At 43.1% G+C, this 17,145-nt stretch overlaps 1 long non-coding RNA gene across 6 annotated transcripts in view; it reads left to right on the forward strand.

Annotated features, from left to right (window-relative positions):
• Positions 1–8,014: 8,014 nt before the first annotated feature.
• Positions 8,015–17,145, forward strand: part of LOC138822602 (uncharacterized) — a 34,161-nt gene continuing 25,030 nt past the window's right edge. For 5 of the 6 annotated variants that reach the window (XR_011370569.1, XR_011370570.1, XR_011370572.1 and 2 more), the window contains exons 1-5: positions 8,015–8,047; positions 8,276–8,353; positions 9,759–10,121; positions 14,251–14,372; positions 15,888–15,926. This is a non-coding gene — a long non-coding RNA (uncharacterized lncRNA). The remainder of the gene's footprint in view (positions 8,048–8,275; positions 8,354–9,758; positions 10,122–14,250; positions 14,373–15,887; positions 15,927–17,145) is intronic. The other variant, XR_011370571.1, reaches the window with a different exon arrangement.

Below are 17,145 nucleotides of genomic sequence, written 5' to 3' on the forward strand. Positions count from 1 at the left end.
CAGGCATTCCTCTGGTTCAGAGAAATAGAGTGCAATCTCAGAGCAGAGACAAGAACAGGAGAGGCTTCAGAACCTATGTGAAAACTTCCTAGCTTGCTTGCTTCCTTCCTCCCTCCCTAACTTCCTTCCCTTCCCTACCCTTCCCTTCCTTCCATCTCTTTCTTTCTCCCTTCCTTCCTTCCTTCCTTCCTTCCTTCCTTCCTTCCTTCCTTCCTTTTTCTTTTTCTCTTCTTTTTTTTGGGGGGGGGCGGTCAGTGAAGGGGCTTGAACTCAAGGCCCAGGTTCTGTCTCTAAGCTCTTTTGTTCAAGGCTAGCTAGCACTCTACCACTTAGAGCCACAGCAACACTCTGGTTTTCTGCTGGTTCATTGAAGATAAGAGTCTCAAGGACTTTCCTTCCTGGGCTGGCTCTAAACCACGATTCTCAGATCTCAGCCTCCTGAGAAGCTAGGATTACAGGCATGAGCCGCCAGCGTCCAGCCTAGAATTTCTTATTATAAGAACATAGTTAGGCACCAGTAGCTCACACCTGTAACCTAGCTGTTCAGGAGGCTGAGATTTTATGATCATAGTTTAAAGACATCCCAGGCAGGAAAGTCTGTAAGACTCTTTTCTCTAATGAACCAGAAGAAAACTGGATGCAGAGCTTTGGCTCAAATGGTAGCATGCCAACGTTGAGCAAAAAATACCCTCAGGGTCAATGCTCAAGTTCCAAGTTCAAGCCCCAATAGTGGCACACACAGACAAAAAAAAAAGAATAAATTAAGAAGTAGTGATTGCTTTCTACCGAAAACCTGAAAGGAATGAAGAGGTGAACCTTTTAGGAATCTGTGTACCAGAGTTGGAGGTGTGACTCAAGTGATAGAGTACCTGCCTGTCAAATGCAAGACCCTGAGTTCAAATCTCAGTTCTGCCAAAAAAGCATCTAAGCATTACTCTGGGCAGTATTAAGTTGATCAGAATGTTTGTCAAGGGGAGTGTTTGTGCCTTAAATCACAATGGGGGCAGGCATTCTCTGTCATTAAAATTTGAAGATAGATAAACAGTAAATATTGCTGGGGATAATTAGTGCAGTGTGGAAAGACATGGAAGTTCCAACTCTGGCTGGTCCAAATCCATAGGGCCATGGGTATTTATCTAAAGCGTAGCCAAACCGTCTGAGCTGCAAAGGTGAGGTACAATTTGGAAGGCACTCTTTTGACACAGTTATGTTTGAGAGGTGTAATAATAACAGTTTGGCTGGATGCTGGTGTCTCATGCTTCTCATCCTAGCTACTCAGATGGCTGAGATCTGAGTATCGAGGTTCAAAGACAGCCCAGGCAAGATAGCCAATAAGACTCTTATCTCCAATGAACCACCAGCAAAAGGAAGTGTATCTGTGGCTCAAAGTGATAGAGTGCTAACCTTGAGCAAAAGAGCTCAGGGACAGAACTTAGGCCCTTAGTTCAAGCCCTGAAACTGACAAAAGAAAAGAGAAAAGGGGGGAAGGGAAAAAGAAAGGAAAAAAGGAAGGAAGGAAGGAAGGAAGGAAGGAAGGAAGAAGAAAGAAAGAAAGAAAGAAAGAAAGAAAGAAAGAAAGAAAGAAAGAAAGAAAGAAAGAAAGAAAGAAAGAAGGAAGGGAATTATAAGAAGAGTTATTTTCATTCATAGAGGAAAGTGGCTTGAATGGCAGAATGCTCATCGGATGCAGACTTAACCATTGACTTTGGGAAATTACTTGATATCTCTGACTTTGAACGTCACCTTTACAGTTTGTGAATGAGCCCGCTGCATAGTCAGGATCATTGTGTGGATGGGCAGCACACAGTAGGCCTTCAGTTGATGGCTGTCCCTCCTCTCCAACTATCTGTTGTCCACAACCTTCCATCGGCACCTCTCTGAGATGTCTGTCTGTCTGTCTGTCTGTCTGTTGATCAGCTGGCAGAGAGGCCTCTCTGCCAACTTCCACAATGCTATATTATGGGATGCAGAAACAGCTTTCTGCCATTAAACCTGTGAGGAAAGAACACTTGCTCATTAGAACTGCTCAGTGTGACTCTCCCAAAGGTCATCTCAGTTCTGCAATCCAGACTTGTAGGTTCTTGACATAGACCACGTTGTGTCTCTTGACCTATATAAACGAAAACCTGCGAAAAACATCTAAATCCAGATCTAGGCTGAGGAAGCAATTTTCTTTTCTGGATGGATGGCACAGTTACAAACAACTGGAAAGCAGCAGTATTAATCAAGAATGGGGAACTTTTAAACCCACAGAAGTTAAAAGCAGGGGGAGGGAAGTTGACTGACACATGTAATGATAAAATCTAGACTATTTTGGCTTCAGGTATGGCTTGATCCAGGTACTCAATATCAGGATTTCTCAGCATTAAAAGTCTTTTATTTTATTTTTTTTGGTCGGCCGTGGGGCTTGAACTCTGGGCCTGGGCTCTGTCCTTCAGCTCTTCAGCTCAAGGCGAGCGCTCTACCACTTGAGCTACAGTGCCACTTCCGGTTTTCTGGTGGTTTATTGGAGATAGGAGTCTCACGGTCTCTCCTGCCCAGGCTGGCTTTGAACCGCGATCCTCAGATCTTAGCCTCCTGAGTAGCTAGGATTACAGGCGTGAGCCACCAGCACCCGGCTCAGCATTAAAAGTCTTATTGTACTTTTGATCACCCAAGGTAAATACAAATACTGGAATTGACCCATGAATTATTAGGCTGATGAAATTCTTCTGTGACAACCTGCCTAGATGATCATTGTCTTCCCAATTGATAACTTTGATGAGACCGCCTCCAGGTCTCATTAGAATTTTAGAGGAATCTCACTGTACAGAACCATAAAAGACTATGATACTAAGGTAGAAAAATGTCAGTGTACTACACACCCCCACTCCAAACTCCGATGACTTCCTAGAGGATTAAATCGAGACTTAAAGAAGTAGTGATTGCCTCTCCCACCCAAATATACAGAAATTCTATGACATATCTGGTGTTGTAATGTAGATTTCTTGATACTAATGGAATCGGGTTTTTTCTTCTATATTTTTGCTGCAACTGGGGTGGAGATAGGGTTGATAATAATAGCCTCTGGAAAATGAAACTAGTCTTTTTTTTTTTTTTGCCAGTCCTGGGGCTTGAACTCAGGGCCAGGAGCTGTCTTTGAACCTGTGTGTGCTCAAGGCTAGTCTTCTACCACTTGAGCCACAGCTCTACTTCTGAGAATTTTTTGGAGTAGTTTATTGGAGATCAGGATCTCATGGGCTTTCCTGCTCTGGATTGGCTTTGAACTGAGATCCTTACATCTCAGCCTCCTGAGTTGCTAGGATACAGACTAGCTGTCCCATTTGGTTCCTTTGCTGAGAATTAGGACTCTTCTGGAAACTCTAAGCAAATAGGAGTCAGCTGTGGAGGGCAGTGTTGGCAGATGGCAGCAGGTGGATGTCAAGCTGCAGAGCACAGGGCCCTGTCCGTGATGCTGACCCTTCTCCTCTGTGAGCCAGAGGTTGCTGGATCCTGTGTGACTTGTTCCTGTTTGCAGTCTCCAACACGTCTTCCATTAAATGATAACATTGTCCCCACACCATCCATGGTGGCTTTGAACACTCAGATCTCGGTTCTTCTGTGCAGAAAGACCTGGTGGACTAGAATCTCAAATGTTGCTTCCATGTTGGTTTTGTTAGCATCAGGACTGAATCTCTTTGAGGGCTCACTTGGTCCTTTTAAGGGATCTTTTACTCAAGATTACCAGGCAAGAGAGACAGGTCTTCCTTCCCTCTTTCAATGAATTATCTTCCAGCCTTCCTTATCTTCTTGGGGCTCACACCTGTCATCCTAGCTACTCAGGAATCTGAGACCTGAGGATTACGGTTTCCAAACCAGCTTTGGTAGAAAGGTCCATGAGACTCATCTCCAACGAACCACTCAAAAGCCAGAAGTGGAAGTATGGCTCAAGCAGTAGAGTGACAGCCTGGAGCAAAACAGCCAAATGGAGTTGGAGGGCTTGAGTTCAAGTCCCAGTACTAGCACATACACACAAGAAAATTTGTCTTGTAGACTTGGCCACTTGTGTCTGCAAATTGGTTCTTCATGGGAATCTTGGGTCAAGTCTGTCTAGCCTTGGGTTTGCCTCAGGTTTGTCCTTTTGTTTTCAATGCTTGGCCATCATTTTGACTCTTAGATTTTAGATCTGTAGTTCCCTCAGAGAGAAATCGTATTTCATTCCATTGCAACTTCTAAAATACTACACAGAATGCCATATTCATCTCAGTCAAAACACCTTATCACATCTTCACAGGAAAAATGACTGCGTGAAGTTTAATTTGCTTCAAGTATTATTTGAACTGTGTGTGTTTGTGTGTATAAATCCTGGGGCTTGAACTCAGGGCCTAGGCACTGTCCCTTAGCTTTTTCTTTCAAAGTTCAGTACTCTACCACTTGAGCCATATGCTTCCCTTCTGCAGGGTTTTTTTTTGTGTGTGATTCATTCAGAGATAAGAGTCTTACAGACTCTCCTGCCTGGGCTGTTCTTTGAACTGTGATCTTCAGATCTACACCTCCTGAGTAGCAAGGATTACAGGTGTGAGCCACTAGCACCTCACTCTGGCCCCATTTGAACTAATTCTGTCTGAAGAGAGAGAGAGAGAGAGAGAGAGAGAGAGAGAGAGAGAGAGAGAGAGAGAGAGAGAGAGAGAGAGAGAGAGAGAGAGAGTGTCAGAGGGAGACAGACATACAGACAGAAAGACAGAGACAGAGAGAAAGATAGAGACAGAGACAAAGCTAAAGAGAGAGAGAATGACTTTTCTTTTGCTCTACTGAGCCTTCTTGGGATAGAAGCAAAGTTTTCCCTTTTTGTTTTGATTTTGGTTTCTGAGGAATTAGCAATAGGTCTAATTAATGTCATCAAAAGGAGAGCATTTAATTAACTAAATAACATGTTGAGTCTAATGAGAACATACTTCAGCACCCACTAGGTGGTAATGGTCTCTGAGGCTAATTCCCAGGAGGCCTGTGATTGGATACAGAGAAATTTCTGTCCGCCAGTGTCAGGGTGTGTGTGTGTGTGTGTGTGTGTGTGTGTGTGTGTGTGTGTGTGTGTGTGTGCATGTGTATGCATAGGTGTGTGTGCACATGAATGTGTATACACCTTGCTTTGCACTTGCCCAGAACTCTCTATTTCCAGTCCTCTTGACCTGTCTAGCCATTTTCATACTTGATGGCCCAATCATTTATAACACCTGATGGAGGCAATCATTTTACCTTAGAAGTAAGTACATGAGGCCCAGATAAGGTTTGTGACTGTATCAGAGTCACACAGCCTCCACCACAGACAGAGTAGGCATTGTTTACATAATATGAAGTGGCCCTGTGGCTCAAGTGGTAGACTGCCAACTTTGAGCAAAAGAAACAAAAAAGCCAAGAGCAAGTGCAAGGTCCTGAGTTCAAATCCTAGTACTGGCACAAAAGACAAGGCGTTCTCTGCATCTCTATGTCATGGCGTCTCATTTACCTCAGAGATGATCGTTCTTAAGATTCCTGAGTGCTTACTTCAACATTTTATTTGGATGAATCTAATAAATTCTTTTCCCCCCAGTATTTTAACACAACAGTAATTAGGCCACTCATGGTGTGTGCAGACCTCCTCCATTTTTGCTTAACATTTTTACTTTCAGCACACAGGACTCTTGTATTTATCTCTTTTTTTGGCCGATTGTGGGGCTTGAACTCTGGACCTGAACACTGTCTCTCAGCATTTCAGCTCGAGGCAAGTGCTCTACCACTTGAGCCACAGCGCCACATCTGGTTTTCTGGTGGTTTATGGAAGATAAGAATCTCATGGACTTTCCTGCCTAGGCTGGCTCTGAACTGTGACCCTCAGATCTCAGCTTCCTGAGTAGCTAGGATTACAGGTGTGAGGCATTGGCACCTGGTTTTATTTATCTTTGATGGCTGCATGACAGATGAACTTTAGGCTATTACTCAGGACCAACAAAGTTAATCCACCAAAAAGCACAGACAAGAAACAGGGGAGAGATGGGAGAGTTCTTTCTCTGCAAATCCCTTACCTGAGCAAACCTAGGTCCTGGGGATGAATGGACTTGGAGGCATTAGAGTGACAGGGAGGAAGAGGAAGAGGTGAAGCTTCAGAGTGAAGCCCGCCTCCTACTTCCTTTTCCATCTTTCTTTGCTTTTTCTTCTTCTAAAATTTCTGTTCTCTGCAGAGACCCAAGCATCCAGAATAGAAGCTCCCAGTAGGTTTATCTACTCATTTATCCTTCTCTGGGAACAATTGCTTTGTTAGCATTGAAAAGATTTATTCATCCCATCTTTGTTTTCACCCTTGTGGGCTTTCTGCTTATTATTGGCTGTTTTTTTGTTTGTTTTCTTGCTTTTTCTTTTTGTACCAGTCCTGGACACTGTCCCTGAATTATTTTTTGCTCAAGGCTGGCACTCTACCACTTGAGTCACAGCTCCACTTCTGGTGGTTTCTTTTGTTTAATTTTTTTTTGGGGGGGGGTCCAGTGGTGGGGCCTGAACTCTGGGCTGTGCGCTGTCCCTCAAGTATAGCACTCTACCACTTGAGCCACAGTGCCACTTCCGGCTTTTTTCTTTTTGCTTATGTGGTGCTGAGGAATTGAACCCAGGTCTTCAGGCATGCAAGGCAAATGCTCTACCACTGAGCCACTTTCCCAGCTCCATCATGAGATTTTTATCTCCAATTAATCAACCCAGAAAGCCAGAAATGGAGATGTAGCCCGAGTGGAAAAGTGGTAGCCCTGAGCAAAACATACAAACAAGCAAAAAAGATTCAGGGACAAGCCCAGACCCTGAGTTCACGTCCCAGTGCCAGCCTCCAGAGAAGACAACAACAAAATAAAGCAGTATGCTACAGCACACTCTTCTACAGATTTGGTAGAGATGTGCTTGACCTTCATTCAAATGAAGAGAATCTTTTAATTTTCTCTGCTTGATGCTGCTCAGTGGGGCATTGGGGAACCTCTCCTTTCTCTGCGGGTGTCAACCATTCACATTGTACGGTGAAGGTTACAGTGAAAGTTTCCACTGGGTTACCATTCCTCGGCCAAAGCTGTCTTATATAATTGAGTTTTCAGCTCTCTCCAAATCTATTTTGAAGCTCTTCTGACCCATTTCCTCTCCTGGGAGATTGGTCCTTCTAGAACACTTCACCTGGATGAGTTTTGCTGGTTGGTCTCACATGGAAAGGGGCCAGTGAACTACTACACTTGAATGTGTTTGGCTGGGTTGGGTCGGTGGGAGGCAGGAAGGAGGCCTAGGCGCTTCTCTAGTGCTTTCTTGATTCAGTGTGACACTGGTAATCATCATGGGTTCCATCTTTGTGGCCCCTGATGGAGGGCCCCTGGTGCACAAATCTGACTCTCTGTGGACTCTGATAGCACTTCTTCTGAGCTTTCATCTCCTTTGACCTCGGGGAATCCACAGCTCTCTTTTGCTGCCAATCTCCATGTGGCTCAGTGGCCCTTGTTTATTCTTTAATCTCCTACCCATCACTTCTTTCTTCCAGTTGGTTCACAAAAGTGAACTGAATTTGTTTGTGTGTGTGGGGGGGTGTACAAGTACTTAGACTCTGAGTCTCTCTTGCTTGTTTTGATTTACTCAAGAGAGCTCCACTTCTTCCTTTTTGATCAATTGGAGATCAGAGTCTTACAGACTTTTCTGCCAAGGCTGGCTTCAAATCTTGATCTTCAAACCTCAGCTGCCTGAATAGCTAGGATAATAGGCATGATCTACTAGTACTGGGCTTTCCATGGGGCATTTGTTTCCTGCTGAGACCTGGAGCAGATGCTCCTGCTGAATTCACTCCTATGTGTTCCAAGTTGTTTTTTGGTTATTTCACAACTGATAGGTCCAGCCCATCACCAAGATTATCACATTTGCTGCCTTCCCCTGGCACACATCGTTGCCCCTCCCTGAGTTCTTGGTCAACTAGAATTGTGAGGTCATTATAATGAGGACATTCTTTTTGGAACTTGATTTCAGAACTAGGTTACCCAGGCTACAGGCCTGTCACCATCTTAAGGACTGTTTATGAGTAAGATCCTGTATTCCTTCATTCTCAACTTTCTGCTCTGTTAAATGAGAGCATCATAGCTTTCCTTTCAAGCTAATTACTGCCAGGATGAAGTGAATTGACATACATGGCAAACTTCATACGGGACAGTGCTTAGTGCTTCATACGGGTGGCCTTCATTGTCAAGGTAACCATGCTTTACATACAAGAGCAAACATTTGATCTAAACACAACACTTGTCTTTTATAGGATGTCGATTGTCTCATGGGCACTGCAAATAGTGATGCTGTGGTGCTTTCTGGAGCCAGGTATCTTGGGAAGGAAATGGTGAGCCATTTTGTGTGTGTGTGTGTGTGTGTGTGTGTGTGTGTGTGTGTGTGTGTGTGTGTGTGCGTGCGTGCGTGCACATGTGCACGCATGCATGCACGCAATCACGCACGGGTGCATGTTCTGGTCCTGAGGCTTGAACTCAGGACCTGGGCTCTGTTTCTGAATTTTTCTACTCAAGGCTAGTATACTACCCCTTGTGCCACAGTTCCACTTCTGGCTTTTTGGTGGTACATTGGAGATAAAAGTCTTAAGGACATTCCAGCCTGGGCTGGCTTTGAACCATGATCCTCAAATATTAGTCTCCTGAGTAGCTAGGATTACTGTTGTGAGCCATCAGTGCCCGAATTGTAATTGTCTTTTTTTCTTTTCCCCAGCCTTGTTTGAGTTTTCTCAGGTGCTCCCTAATGTGTGATGGAGTTGTATGTGAAAAGATGATTATAAGCAAAAATGTTGTGTGTTGGAAAATGTGTTTAATTCACCCTGACTACTGGATATCTTTGCCTAGCAACAGTGTGCTAGAGTGGTTAGTTATTAACTCAGAATTGCTGGGCTGATCTGAAGTTGTAGGTACTGTCTCTTCTCAGCTTTGCAGGAGAAAATCCCATTCATCAGCCTGAGAAAAGATTCACATTGAAAATTCAATATATGAGCCAAGTACTGGTGGCTCACATCTGTCATCCTAGCTACTCAGGAGGCTGAGATATGAGGATTGTGGTTCAAAGCCAACCCAGGCAGGAAAGCCCATGAAACTTTTATCTCCAATGAACCACCAAAAAGCTATGTGAAGCTATGACTCAAGTGGTAGAGTGTTAGCCTTGATCAAGGGACAGTGCTCAGGTCCTGAGTTCAATCCCCAGGACTGGCAAACATGTTTGCATGAGCTTACCCTCCAAATTCAAGATATGATTTCTACTAAATTTTCTGCAATCTATTAACAATTCAAAAGAAACCATAGTTGGGATAATATAGGCAGGGTAAGGTAATAGGGAAGTTAGAAAATATATTCAAAAAATTAAGCTGGAATTAGGAGTGAGGGTATAACCCGCCTAAAAAATAAACAGTCTGGCTGGGTGCTGGTGACTCACACCTTTAATCCTAGCTACTCAGAAGACATGAGAGCTGAGGATCCTGGTTCAAAGCCAGCGTGGGCAGTAAAGTCTGTGAGACTCTTATCTCCAGTAAACCACCAGAAAACTGGAAGTGGCACTATGGCTCAACTGATAGAGTGCTCGCCTTGAGCTGAAGAGCTGAGGGACAGCACCCAGGACCAGAGTTCAAGCCCCACATCAATAACAACAAATAATGGGCTGAACCACAAGAAGTTGAGTCAACTGTTTCAAAAACCCACAGAACTGCCTTCTTTCTAACACTTTCTTTTTCTTTTTCTTTTTTCCACATGTAGAGTAAACATTTCTGCCTCAGAGAAGTAAATAGGTATGGGAATAAAAAGTGACTCTTTCTGGTAAATCTATGACCAGAATGAATATCTTAAATAGGATCACGAAGAGCAGACTTCCATGTCACAAAACTCCTTTGCCAATCCAGATCCACTGTGCCACTCTTGCATAACAGTAGCAAAAAAAAAAAAAAAGAAGAAAAACAATAAAAGGATAATAGAGAAGTTGCTAGGCTACCCTTCATCCAAGTGACCAGTTTGTGAATGAGGAGCTCCAACCCACATAGAGACATGAAGGTCACTTACGAAGCCCCTAATTCTCTGTTTGGCAGAAGCCGTCAAATTCTCCCACTCCTGGCAACTGGCAAGGTACTATCAGCTAACTTGTGTGAGGTTTTGTGAATGACTTCAAGCTTGTATTGTTAATCTAATTTCCTCAAGGGTCACAGTGGGGCATGGAAAATCTAGTAGGGTTCCCTTTTCTTTCTTTTTCTTTCTTTTTTTTGTCAGTCATGCGACTTGAGCTCTGGGTCTGGGGACTGATCTTGAGCTCTTCAGTTCCCTACAACTTGAGTCACAGCACACTTCTGGTTTTCTGGTGGTTAATTGGAGATGAGTCTCACAGATGTTCCTGCATTGGCTGGCTTTGAACTGTGATCCTCAGATCTCAGCCTCCTGAGTAGCTAGGATTAAAGGCATGAGCCACCAGTGTCCAGAGGGTCCCTTTTCTATTTGGGAAATCTCTTTTCCACATACCTTCCCAGAGATACCTAAGAAACTACAAACAAAACTGGATTATTTTGTGGTGCTTGGGATTGAATTTAAGGTCTCACATTTACCAGGCAAGTACTCTACTATATTACCTATACCCTCAGTCCTGTTTACTTTTGGGGTTTCTTTCTTTCTTTGTTTCCCTCAGATAGGGGTATCATGTTTTTACTCCTACTGACCTTGGACCACAGTCATTCTACCTTTGCCTCCAGAGTAGCTGGGATTATAGTCATGCATTATCATGTCTGGATTTGTTTTTAAGTATTTGTATTATAGTTTGAATTCAGGGCTTTGAGGCTCAAGGCTGGCATTCTACCCCTTGAGCCACACCTCTACTTCCTGTCTTTTGCTGGATGGTTGGATATAAGACTCAGAGGGTTTTCTGTTTGGGCTGGCTGAGAATTTGACCTTCAGATCTCAGCCTCCTAATAGCTAGTAGTACATATGTGAGCCACCAGTGTCTTTTCCTCCTCCTCCTCCTCTTCTTCCTCCTCCTTCTCTCCTCCTCCTCTTCCTCCTCCTCCTCCTGCTCCTCCTCCCCTCCCCCTCTTCCTCCTCCTGTTCCTCCTCCTCCTCCTCCTTCTCCTCCTCCTCGTCCTCCTCGTCCTCCTCTTCCTCCTTTTTCGGTAGATTCTCACTAAATTTTGTCTTGGCTAGCCTTCCACTATGGTTCTCCTATCTCTACCTCTAGAGGAGTGAGTCAGCATAGCTGGAAAGGAAACAGAACTTTTGCCTGACTCACTGTGGTGACAAGATCAGCAGGAATTCATATCGTCTCAACCTTCTCTCAACCCTTTCTAATTCATTTCTTCCCCCTTCTAAACTCTGTGTGTGTGTGTGTGTGTGTGTGTGTGTGTGTGTGTGTGTGTGTGTGTGTGCGTGTGCATTTATAATTGTGCTAGTACTAGGGCTTGGACTCAGGGCCTGGAGCTCTCATTTGGCTTTTATTGCTTAAGACTGGTACTTTACCATATCAACCACAGCTCCATTTCCAACCCTTTTTTGCCAGTCGTGGAGCTTGAATTCAGGTCCTGGGCACTGTTCCTAAGCTTCTTTTGGTCAAGGCTAGTATTCTACCACTTGAACCACAGCGCTATTTCTGGCTTTTCTGTGTATGTGGCCCTGAGGAATTGAACCCAGGGATTCAGCCATGGTAGGCAAGCACTCTACCACTAAGCCACCTTCCCAGCTCCTGTTCCCAATTCTTTGCTGATTCATTGGAGATCAGGCTCTCACAGACTTTTCTGCCTAGGCTGGCTTCAAACCAAGGTCTCTGCCTTTCTGAAGAGCTAGGATTATAGGCATGAGCCACTAGCATCCAGATTCAGGCCATGGGTTTTTTGTTTTGTTTTGTTTTGTTTTGTTTTTGCTTCAGATCCAGATTGTAAACATGTCTTGGATGGATTTATATCCTGCTTAGGGCCATAGCCCACACAGTACAAAGTAGACTTTACCTTCACTTGAGGTGAATTCTCATGGGAATTTAGTGGTGAGGATTACATAGTGTGGGCTATTATAGGACCCAGGCAGTATGTGAGAAAATGGGAAAGCACACAGCAGAGACCTTGGCATCTCTTTGATGGCCACAGAAGGAAAGTGTGGGTTTCCTCCATCTTGACATAAGTTCCTTTTTGGATTCTCCAAGTGTGAAGTTCCTCTGAAGCGATCCTTCTTTGATCTCCAACAGAACGCACTTTGTAGATCATCTCCATCCTTGACCCCCTGTGCATCTCCTTCCCACAATAGCCAGGTGTTCTTCAGAGATAATGCCATCTGCACAATAGCTTTGTGTCTCCTTCATGTCCTTCAGAAGTGGGGGCGGGGAGGCTTCAATCTTAGAGACCTATAGCATCCCTGAAGGGCCTTTGTTGCTTTTCCTTGAGATAAATGGGTGCCGGTGTCTCTGGGCAAAAGGGATCAAACTTTGCACAGTGATTTTCAGATCCGTTCAGCCTCCCAAGTAGCTAGGATTACAGGTGTGTATCACTGACACCTGGCTGCATTCTTTTTTTTTTTTTTTTGTCAGACTTGGGGGTTGAACTCAGGACCTGGGCACTGTCCCTGAGATCCTTTTGCTCAAGGCTAGCACTCTACCACTTGAGCCACAGCCCCATATCCAGTTTTTTCTGTGTATATGGTCCAGAGGAATCCAACCCATGGCTTCATGCATGCTAGGCAAGCACTCTACCACTAAGCGACATTCCTACCCTTGCATTCATGTTTAAGGATGGTTTTCTTTCTCTTGTCAGCCCTCTTGCCTTCTTGTAGTTTCCTGAGAACCTCAATTCCTTTCTCCTGAACACCAACAGTTTCTCCTCCAAGTGGAAAAGAGATGGAAAGTATTCAGAGTTTCGTAATGCTTTCTTTTGGCTCTATTTTTCTTCTATTGATTTCTTTGTAATTAAAAAGGTCATAGAAATGTGTGGGGCTGAGAAGGTGACTCAGTGGTAGAGTGCTTGCCTTGCATGCCTGAGGCCCTCAGCACCACATAAGCAAAAAGAAAAAGCCGAAAGTGGCACTGTGGCTCAAGTGTTAGAGCGCTAGCCTTGACCTGAAGAGCTGAGGGACAGCGCCCAGGCCCAGAGTACAAGCCCCACGACCGAGGCCAAAAAAGAAAAAAAGAAATGTGAGAGAAACGGTAGAAAGATGGAAGGGATCCTAATAGATGAGATGGGTGGAATATGGTGAATAATGGTGAAAGCATGTGGTTGTAGGGAATGTGGACTGACAATCATTCCTTCAACCTGAGTTTTTGGGGTAGGGAAGCCAAAGGCCCAGGGAGGGGACTTGAGTGGCCTGTGGAATTTCTGTGGGCAGGGCTCTCAGCGAACAGCACCCCTGGTGGGCAAATCCAGTGTAGCAGAGCATGTTACTTTGGGAAGCAAAGAACTGTCTGGCCTTGGGCTCCCCACTCACCATGCAGAGATAGGAGAAATGAAACAACCGGGGGCATTTTTTAGATACAGCCGTAGAATGCATACATCTCTCTAGAGAATCAGCCTCTGTGGGCAGCTGCTGGTTTAGCTCAGAAGTGAAGGGTTGGAGAAGAAAGGAGGGAGAAAGAGCCAGGGATGTTGGTTTCTTGTTTTTAGCTCTGTTAGCGTCTTCTGTGCTACTGTTACTAAACCGTATCCTAGTAATAAACACTATCCTAGTGTTACGGTTATTAAAAAAATTAGTTCTGGCTCTAATCCTAGCTCAGGAGGCTGAGATCTGAGGTTAATTGAAAGCCAGACCAGACAGGTTATTTTTGATAAACAACTCAGAAAGCTGGAAGTAGTCTTGTAGCTCCAAGTGTATATCGCTATCCTTGAGAACAAAGAGCCTCAGGGATAGCTCCCGGGTCAAGCTCCAGGATCTGTAAAAAATAAAAAAAAATTAGAACTGGGTACTGCAATCCTAGCTACTTAGGAGACTGAAATCTGATGATTATGGTGGGAAGCCAGCTCAGATAAGAGTGTCTGTGAGACTTTTATCTCCAATTAAACACCAAAAACCTGGAAGTTGTGCTGTGGTTCAAATAATGGAGTGCTAGACTTGAGCACAAAAGGTAAGCACCCAGGCCTTGAGTTCAAGCCCTAGGACCAACACAAACACACACACACATACACACACACACACTCACACACACACACACAGAGCTGTGCTGGCATGAGCTCTTCAGTCTTTTCTCCTTATGAGATTTTTTTCATTAATATTTACACAATATTTTATTATTTTCATTCAGGTGAAATCTTTCCTTAACTCTCTGAGTGGAGAAGAATTAGAGGCTCTAATATTTGAATTAGAACAACTCAGAAGCATTTTCCCTAGCAGAATTTTTTGAGGAAGAGGAAGAAGAGAAAAAAGGTAATATGAAAATTCAGAATCGGAGTGGGAAGATGCAATGTATTTATTATTACTAGAGTATTTATTATTACTAGGGTATATTATTATTATTATTATTATTATTATTATTATTATTATTACTAGATTATTTATTATTACTAGAGTGATTTGTGTGTTTGTGTGTGTGCACGCACAACACCTGTGCTGGTCCTGGGGCTTGAACTCAAGGTCTGCTTGCTGTCCCTGACCTTCTTTGCTTAAAGTTAGACCTTTAAGGACTTGAGCCACACCTCTACTTCCAGCTTTTTTTTGTGTGTGATTAGAGATAGGAGTCTCACGGAGTTTTCTTCCTACGCTGGCTTCCAACTATGATCCCCAGATCTCAGCTGCCTTAGTAGCAGTCTGACAGGGATAGCCACTGGTACCCTGCATCTCTCTCTTTTTTGCAGTAAGAATTTTCATGTAGAATTTTTTTTGCAACTTTCCCCCATCTAGGTGTTCAAACACGTCAGCCTCTTGCTTATGTCTTCTTTTTTTTTTCCCTGTCAGACTTCTCTTATCATCCCTCATACTGATATTGTTCATACACCCCTGCCAGTGATTACAGTTAAAGATTGCTTTTTCAGAGTTTGTCCTCAGTTTGGCTGATGTTTCTTTATATCTCTGGATACTTCATCTGTGCCTCATGACTTGTGGGATCCTTAATTCCATCTTGAATTGAGGCAGAAAAGTTGGTAGTACCTAAAACGTGAGTGGCACTCTTCCCCCTCCCTGCCTCCACAATTTAAAGCCTGTATCTCTTAGAAAATATGAATGTTGAAGCTGCTCATTTTTTATAGTAATTAGGTAATGTGGCAGTTAGTATAAAATGTAATTTCTGGACAAATGAATCTTAAGGGTTGTTTAATTTTAACATTTAATTAGATATATTTCTAAGACATATTCTCTGCTAATTGGCTATTTTAAGAAAGTGGAATCCAATGAACTAAGTTTTGTCTTTTTTTTAAAGCTGGTCCTAGGATTTGAACTCAGGGCTTGGATGTTGCCCTAAGCTTTTTTGCTCATGGGTAGTGCTCTACCACTTGAACCACTGCACCACTTCTGGCTTCTTCTGAGTAGTTTATTGGAGATAAGAGTCTCACAGACTTTTCTGTCTGGACTGGCTTTGACCCATGATCCTTAGATCTTAATTTCCTCAGTAGCTAGGATTACAAGCATGAGCCACCAGTGCCTAGCCCATTTGTAGTGTTTAAATGAACTATTTACTTTGCCATGGAATGACATTTTCACTCTGAAGTATACAAGTGGTCATAGAGACTAGAATTTTATTTGGTGAACATTTCTTAAAAGTGAATGAAATGAGCCTTTTCAATGAGAAAAGCAACGATGTATGAGTCATGATACACATTCAAACTAAGTTTCAATTTTGTAGAATGTATTTATTGCTCTGTTGAGCTTTGTAGCTTCCCAGTGCTGTTTACAGACTATGCTGATGAAATCTGTGTTGATAATAACAGCTATATTCATTGATTTCAGGACAGTTGGTCAGCATTTGGAAGATTTGTGTCACTCGGTGTGAGTATTTTCCCATTATTTAATGTGTGATGTTAGCAAATCATGTACAGGCAAAAGAAAAGAAAAGACTAACTGATTTTAATTTAATACATCCAAGCAGAAAATCTTATGGTATAGCTTCAGGCTCATTGCTATGTATCTCATTACAACTAAATTTTAAGAGATGACCACTAGTTGAGTTTTAGTGTAATATTAAGGAGTATGCCAGCATTAGCTTTATTGATAATCTGAGAAGGCAACTAAAATACTTCTTCCTTTTCTAACTAAGTGACTTTGTAAGGTAGTTTTTCTGCATATACTTGAAACAACATAACCCAACAGACAGTATAAAAGCAGATGAGAGAATACAGGTGTCTTTCATTAGGCTAAAGGATGAAGAGATTTATTAAAGATGTAAAACAATGGGACTATTCTGCTGAAATTTTACCTTTTTTGGAAAATACAGTGTTTTTCAATAAGCGTATATTAATAAGTAGTGTTTCTTTTCTTTCTTTTTGGTGAGTTGTGGGGAGTAAACTCTGGGCTTGGGTGCTGACCCTCAGCTCTTTAGCTCAGTGCTAGTATTCTACCACTTGAGCCACAGCGCCACTTACAACTTTTTCTGCTTATGTGGTGCTCAGTAATTGAACTCAAGGCCTCATGCATACAAGACAAACACTCTACCACTGAGCCACCTTCCCATCCCCAGTGTTTTTGTTCTTAAATTTACAAAACTACCATAAGCACTTGAGTTCTAAATTTTCTTTTGTTTGGGTTGTGAAACTAGGACTCAATACCTGATGCTTTGCTCATTACCTGAGTTCTACTTTTTAACATATCTGTCTGTTTCTCTTGTGTGTGTGCGTGCACATGCTAATGCATGTGTATCCCCTATTTTTTATTTAATTTATTTATTTTTGTGCCAGTCCTGGGGCTTGAATTCAGCACTTAGGCATTGATCCGGAGCTGCAGTCTACCACTTGAGTTATAGTTGTACTTCTGGGTTTGTTTTGTTTTGTTTTCTGAGTGGTTTATTGGAGATAAGAATCTCATTGACTTTCCTGCTCCAGCTACCTTTTAATAGCAATCTATAGATCTCAGTCTCCTGAGTGTGTAGCCAGGATTACTGGTGAGAGGCACCAGTTCCTGGCTCTACTTACATTTTTTTTTGTCGGTTGCGGGGCCTAAACTCTGGGTCTGGGCACTGTCCCTCAGCTCTTCAGCTCAAGGCTAGCGCTCT

The sequence above is a fragment of the Dipodomys merriami genome, unplaced genomic scaffold, assembly GCF_024711535.1.
Source record: "Dipodomys merriami isolate MVZ:Mamm:240054 unplaced genomic scaffold, mDipMer1.0.p SCAF_1128, whole genome shotgun sequence".
NCBI classification, from domain to species: domain Eukaryota; kingdom Metazoa; phylum Chordata; class Mammalia; order Rodentia; family Heteromyidae; genus Dipodomys; species Dipodomys merriami.